A 7,278-nucleotide genomic window follows, 5' to 3' on the forward strand; every position below is an offset into this window, starting at 1 on the left:
ATGCTCAACTACATAAAAATAACAAATTCAAAATACTAACTCTCTCTCTCTCTCTCTCTCTCTCTCTCTCTCTCTCTCTCTCTCTCTCTCTCTCTCTCCCCCCCTCTCTCTCCTCCCTCTTAAAAAAAAATTCATTCATGTACAGTATGACAGTGTATTATAAATTTTACCTTAGAGGAAAGAAATCTTGGCCTAGATCTAGAAATAAGGTTTTCATCCAAGTTACATCAATTCTTAGACTATGTACATAATTTATCTTATAATATGGATGTTTGATAATACCAAATAGGTGGCTTAATAGTCAGACTACTCTGCAGTGCATTTTGTTGTGATCATTATGCATGCTGTTCCTGTACTTTTAAAAGAATTGAAGCCAGGGGTAGTGTGCACACTGGAGTCCCAGTCTCAGGAGGCTGAGGCAGAAGGATTGCTTGAACCCAAGAGTTAGAGGTTATCCTGAGCAGTATAGCAAGATCCTATCTCAAAAGTACTGAGACACAGGATAGATTTAAATAACAATTTTGAACATTTTTAGTACAGAGTATATGAATCTTGAGGGCAGCTTATCTAGTCTGTAGCCTCTAGACAGAATCATAATAAAGCATGTTAATGTTTTTTTTATATGTCCCATTTTTTAAGACCTCTGAGAGAAATTAGTCATAAGGAGTTCTTCTTTTAAAGTAATTTCCTTCTGGTAAGCAATAATACTTTCTGATTCTTCTACTCTTGAATTTGGGTTTTTTCTGTATCATCTCTTGCCCTGCCTTTATTAGAAGTGGTCATCCTAATGTATATAAGTGTAAACTAATAGAATAAATTTCTCATGGAAAGTTCATGCAGGCAAGTGTCATTTTCTTAGTGGAAAGGGAAATTTTAAAAATAAGATGAAAGTGGGATAGAAAGGAAAGGTCACTATTGTCCTCTTTATGAACAGGACTATAGGATACAACAAGTATAATGAAACCAAGGAAAGGCTAAAATTGATCAATTATAGACTCCCTTTCTTGAGTTTAGTCTTTTATATTTCATTATTTTAAAAAACTTTTTTTCCTTTCTACATTTTTTATTGGTGCATTATAGTTGTACATAATGGGGATTTCTTGTTACATATTTGTACGTGCACACAATATAACAATATAATTTGGCCAGTATCACTCACCAGCATTAAAACATTTTAAAAATAAATTCAAAATAGCTCTGTTATATTATTACTAGTTATCTAGTAATAATCAGCCAGGATCATTGTATCTTTGTGTGCATGCATGCACATGTATGCTGGGGATCAAACGCAGGGTCTTATGCATCACTAGGCATGTATTCTGTCATTGAGCTACATCCCCAGGCTAAGATCATGGTTTTCTATGTTATTGGATATCTACTTGATTACTACTATATTTTGACATCTAGAGATAACCATATGTATGTGTATGTGTTTAATATTCTAGATTACAGGAATGAAGAACTGTTGCCTACTTGGAAAGTGCCAGCATTCCAGACTTCAAAAAATAAATCTGAAGAGGCTTCTCCTGTTTTATATATTATGTGAAGAATTTAGATCTTATGTTGGTTTGCACAAGTTCCCTGAAGAAAAAAAAAAAATTGCTCTGTGTATATCTCTTGGAAAATAAGACAATAGCATTTCTCCTTTGCAATAGCAGTTATAACAGATGTGAAAATAAATATACTTGACTCTAATACAATTATACAAAAGAGCATGGATGCATTTCAAATGTTAGATATTGCTACTATAATCAAATGATTTCATATTGACCTTTTTATCATGATTCCTCCCTGTTAAGCACTAAAAGTTGAATCATACTTTATATCTGTAATGATATAATCAATTATGAAATTTCCCCTCAAACTCATTGCAGCAGATAACTTTTTTGAGTCATTGACTTCATTTTATATTTAAAAAATTATGAGATATCATCTGTCATTATATTCTAATTAAAATTGTTTGTGCATAATGCTTTGGAAAAAATGGGTCTTTTATAGGAAAAACTGGGATAACTGATTTCTATAGCTTTCAAAGCTAAAATATATAATATACTAAACCAACTCTAATATGGCTTCTTGTGTTTTACTGTCAGATTAAATTACAGCTTTTATGGATGATTAAATTTTAGTACATTTTCATTTGGTTTGTGTGTTTTTGTTATTGTTTATAGATTTAAGGACTTTATTTTATAATGACCACATTGTTTTAAATGCGACAGTAGCTCCTTTCTGCCTGGTATCTGCAGAATTCTTGGCTTTAAACTATACTAACTGGTGATTTCTGTAGGAACAGACCTCCTACTTCCTGTTCCAGATAATATTTATTCCTACTATACAGTATAATACATCAGACTACATAGAATAGTTTTGTATATTCTCTCTTGATCTTAAACATTGTATCTTGCTGAATAAAATATCCCACTGTGTATTATTTTTATATGTAAAGAGATAAGTTTAATACTGTATCAGGGTTTAACTTTTACTATTTCAAATCTTCCACAGCTTGTAATTTTATTAAGGAAATCCTTTTTGCCATTGTTAATTTGTTGGGTGTGGGTCCACCAATGAAGTGTTATGTAAAAGCTTTCAAACTTGCTTTATAATAGATTAAAGATTTTGAGAGAAGTAAGTGGAAGTTAAAACACATAAAAAGAATGTGTTAATTACTTTTGCTTTGACTATATATGAAGTAGTATAGTAGTAGTAATATGAAAAAGATTACTAAGTTAAAATTTTAGCTGGCTATATAGTGGTGCTTTTCTTTTTCTTCCCAATTATTTCCATTTTTAGAAAAGATGGGGCTTAAGTAGGGCATGGACCCAGGGTGATGTTGCTTATGTGTTCTCCATAAAGAAAGAAAGAGCCAACAGCTTGTTAGCCAGTGAAGTACTGGAGAAGGAAAGAAACAAGCTTAGGAAGCCTGTGCCTTGTCCCTGAATATCAAGGAGGAGATCAGTCCTAGAAAGTCTAAATCATTGCTCAGGGATCTAGATACTGTCTCATTGCAACTAGGTGTGAAACAATGTTCATGCCTTGCTGTGATTTTTTTTTCCAGGAGTGTGGTCAGCCCATTAGTTACTGAATTGACATTTAAAAGTCAGCTTTCAAATGTAAGTTCTTTCCAGCCTGAGAAAATGTTAAAAATATTGTTTTTAAAAATTGGAAATTGTATTTTTTTGAGTTTCTAATAAACTTAGTTGCCTAATAACACTTCCCTCTTCTGATCCAATTATGCATATGTCCGTGATTGAGGGGCAAAAAAATATATAATAAATTTTAAAAATCAGTGAAACATTAGGGCCAATTTGTTCAGGTCAGTGAGGTTTGTTTTGTTTTTGTTTTTTGTTTTTGAAATGTGGTTTCACTATGTTGCCCATACTGGCTTCAAACTCCTGGACTCAAGTGATTCTACCACCTCAGCCTCCCAAATAGCTGGGACCGCAGATGAGCGTGTTCCCAGCTTAGAGACATACTCTTAATTTAAGTCCTCTTAAGTTCTACTTTAAACACTTCTCAAACATTTTCATAGAAAAACATGCAAACCAGAGAACTTTCTATGTTACATAGGTTGTATAATTATTTGTTACATTAAATACAAATTATTAAATAAGACTTAAGTTTCAGTCGGCTTGACAAGTAGCATAAACTCACTGTCCTCTCCTTTAGAATAATAGAGGAGAAAGATGATTGTTGTTGGATTCTCTGTCACATCTTACACAGTCTACTTGGTTTAAAGGTGGAACTACCAAGAAAAGGTGCTTTTTTAAAGCACACTGGTGAGCAGAGCAAGACCAGCTGAAATCAAGAGACACGCAGTGTTAATCTCAAGAAAATCTGTGGTTGCCGAGCAAGCCAGAAAGGCATCCTGGGAGAAAATGAGAAGGGTGTGTTTTTGTATTGTCCCTATGTGAACTCCTTAGTCTTGGTTCCAGTGGAAAGATGTATTTTTGTAGCTGAAAAATCAAGAGACTAGGATATTACACAAGTCTCCTGTGATAAATATCCAGGAACTGAAAGAACCCATATTAGTATTTGAGGCTATTTAAAGTATAATAGCTTTGGTTATATGAGTAACATATAATTTAAAGAAGGTTTGATGCCACATTTAATAGTTTTCTTTTTCCAACTAAAAACAAACCACTTTAATGGCTTATTAGTGCTCCCAGTCTAGGTTTAGAAATTAAGTGAATACATAATCTAACTATAATCTTTCCCTCCACCAGGGGGAGCTTCAGTATCGGTAACACTGCTACAAGCCTTGCAAGTATTCAAGCCATCTCTTCTACACACACTGCATTCCTCACAGAGTCATCTAGGCTCCCTCAAGAGTTTACAATCTGGTTGGGCAGGAAAGATACACAAATCAAATTCATCCAAGATATGGATAACAATAACTTACTGAATTTGAGTCCCCCTTTCAAGAATGGAGAAATGCAGGGCTGGGGATATAGCTCAGTTGGTAGAGTGCTGCTTCCCTCGTGAGCATAAAGGCCTTGGTTCAATCCCTAGCACCACAAAAAAAAAAAAAAAAAAAACAGAATGGAGAAATGCAGGTGTTGATGTGTTGCCCGCTTCTTCCTCAACTCTGAACTCATATCTGTTTGTACCTTGATCTGCCACCACCAATGGTCATCTTTCACTCCTCACTGAAACAGTCAATTCTTTGAAGTTAATGTACTTGGAAAACTTAATATTTAGGGGAAATATTTTTATTTTATTACAGAATTTATTAAAACAGGTGACTTGGTGTGTAGTTATTCTTTACATATGAATAATAATAAAAACATTGTGCATTTTGTACCTAGCTAATTTAAGATATTTTTCGTCTTTCTCCTCACAGGGGTGTGGTTTGGGGCGGGGTGAGAGAGAGAGAAAGCGAGTGAGCAAGCATATGCCTGAGTTTTAGGGACTAAGGGACAGAAAGAATTAAGGAATACCATGGTATTTTCCTTTCTAAGCAATCCTAATAAACTGTTAGAAGCTTTTATAAATCGTATGTCTTTTGAAACCAAAGTGCAAAGAAATTGTCAGGTAATGTGGAGGAGGAAAATAATTTATGAAACAACCTTCTCTTTGGGTCTTATACTTATTTAGGTTCTAAATATGTGTTAAAATAGCTCCACTTGAATTAGCTCCAAATTTAAAAGGGTAGAGTGGTTTGGGTGCTTTTTCAAAATATGGAAAGAGCCCATCTTACAGTGAGAGAGATGATTGTGAGTCTTGAGGCTGCCTAAACCACATAGCTATTAGCATGTGTAATCTCCAGAAGTATGAATATTAAAGCTGGGCTTCGTAGCATTGTCCTGTAATTCCAGCTACTCAAGAGGCTGAGACAGGAGAATCTCAAGTTTGAGGCCAGCCTCAGCACCTTATTGAGACCGTGCCTCAAAACAAAAAATTGAAAGAGCTGGGATGTGACTTAATGGTAGAATATTTGCCCAGAATGGTGAGACCCTGGATCCATCCCCTGTACTGCAAAAGAAAAAAGTCAAAATTGAAAGTTACTCCTGAAAATGTAGTACAGATATTACATTGATCATGGGTTTTTCTTACTGCAGTTTTATCTTGGGTTAGTTGAATGTGTAGTCCATTTATTGCCTTGTCCTTCTTAAATATTCTAAGTGAGAGCAGTGGGAGGCTTTGGACTGGGTGCCTAGTTCTGTTTTCTAGGAAGGGAACATGGATTTTGCATTTTGAAATAAATAGCTTTAAAAGGGAATTGATGGGGAGCATATTCTTTGGGCTTGTTAAGAAGTGGCCTCCTGTGGTTCTGGGCCCAAGTTGTGATGTACATTTCCCACTAATTGCTTCTCTTAAGAAGCAAGAGGCTGGCTGTTCCTCTTGAGGAAAATCCTTAATAAACCTTTCCATTTTAAACAGTGCTGTGACTCTTTTGAACTATTGTTTTCAAAGAATTTTTTTTTTTAAGCTTAACCCTTTCCAAATTTTGTGCTAAATGTCATAGGGCCCACACAGCAAAACAGGGCATGACTTACGGGCCTATCAGCAAACATTTATTGTGCTTCTACTGTATACCATGTGCAGTCTATGCTTGGGCTACAATGGGCAGACCATACAGACAGAATCTTTTAAAAAATTGTAAAGTGTGTGTGTGTGTGTGTGTGTGTACACGCACACATACACTTAGTAAGAGAGCTCTTTTCCTTAATCCACCCCTGTTGGGTAGGTGCAAACTTTCCCACCAGATCCCATCAGGCCATCCCCTGGGGGTGAGAGAAAGGGCACAGGCCATACTTAATCATGTAGTCCCCTGTCATTCTAGCCATAGGCGTCACTGAGGTCTTTCTCCACTTCGGTGGATTGGGAATTTGAAGGAGCCACCAGGATTAAGGGAATGCAAAGCATGTAGTCTTCCCAGTTTGAAAAGTAGGAACTAGAATAGTGGGACCAGAGCCTAGCCCCTGCCTGTCTTCCATGGGCAGGGGATACATTTAATGGAAAAGTTTAAAGATGATATTGGATCCCTTCACTCCCACCAGGGTCCTGAAGCCTATGCCATAAGCTTTGGGGTCCTTCAGGCCCTTGGAAACACTGATGCAAAGCTAACCCCTTATTTTCTGGTACATAAATGTATTTATTTTTAAAAAATCTTTATTTTTTAGTAGTAGATGGACAATACCTTTATTTATTTATCTTTATGTGGTGTTGAGGCTCGAACCCAGTGCTTCACACATGCTAGGCAAGAGCTCTACCACTGAGCCACAGTCCCAGCCCCCATAAATGATTGATCTGAACAGAAACTTAGAACCTCAGCCCAGGGATCCAACACCAACACCAGACACCAGTCTGGCCCCGAGCTCTCGATAATGAGCAAGCTCACTGGCCAGTGGTGGGTAAGGAAGTTGAGTGGTTCATTGAGGTGGTCTGGGATGACACTAGCCTTGACTGCTCTGCTCAGGGAGCTGAGTTGATGCAGGGGATTCAGTTGCTTACCTACCCACTTGGAATAAACTGTTACTTTAAAAAAAAAAAATCTGCCTAATGTCCTTCCCTTTCCCATCATTTCTACACAAATGGCTGTACACATGCTGCCTTGCTGGCAGCTCAGCTCCTGGTTGGGAGACAATGTCTGGAGTGTGGCCAGAAGTGGGACTGGAGGTGTGGAAGGCACCAACACCCAACTCTCAACTTCCTTCCCCATTGCCCTGCCTGTCCCTCAACAGTCACAATGAGGGGAGGAGAATCTAGTAGACTCAATGTCCCTGGTAGGGTGGGGCCCTAGCCCAGCAAGTCAGAAAAGGTCTCAGGGCAGGGTAA

At 37.0% G+C, this 7,278-nt stretch overlaps 1 protein-coding gene across 5 annotated transcripts in view; it reads left to right on the plus strand.

The window, feature by feature from the left end:
• Positions 1–2,139, plus strand: part of Rap1a (RAP1A, member of RAS oncogene family) — a 76,970-nt gene extending 74,831 nt beyond the window's left edge. For all 5 annotated transcript variants that reach the window (XR_007351738.1, XM_048814515.1, XM_048814514.1 and 2 more), the window contains one exon: positions 1,446–2,139. The gene's annotated coding sequence lies outside the window, so the exon portion shown is untranslated. The remainder of the gene's footprint in view (positions 1–1,445) is intronic.
• Positions 2,140–7,278: the final 5,139 nt, after the last annotated feature.

The sequence above is a fragment of the Marmota marmota genome, unplaced genomic scaffold, assembly GCF_001458135.2.
Source record: "Marmota marmota marmota unplaced genomic scaffold, marMar, whole genome shotgun sequence".
Taxonomy (NCBI): Eukaryota; Metazoa; Chordata; class Mammalia; order Rodentia; family Sciuridae; genus Marmota; species Marmota marmota.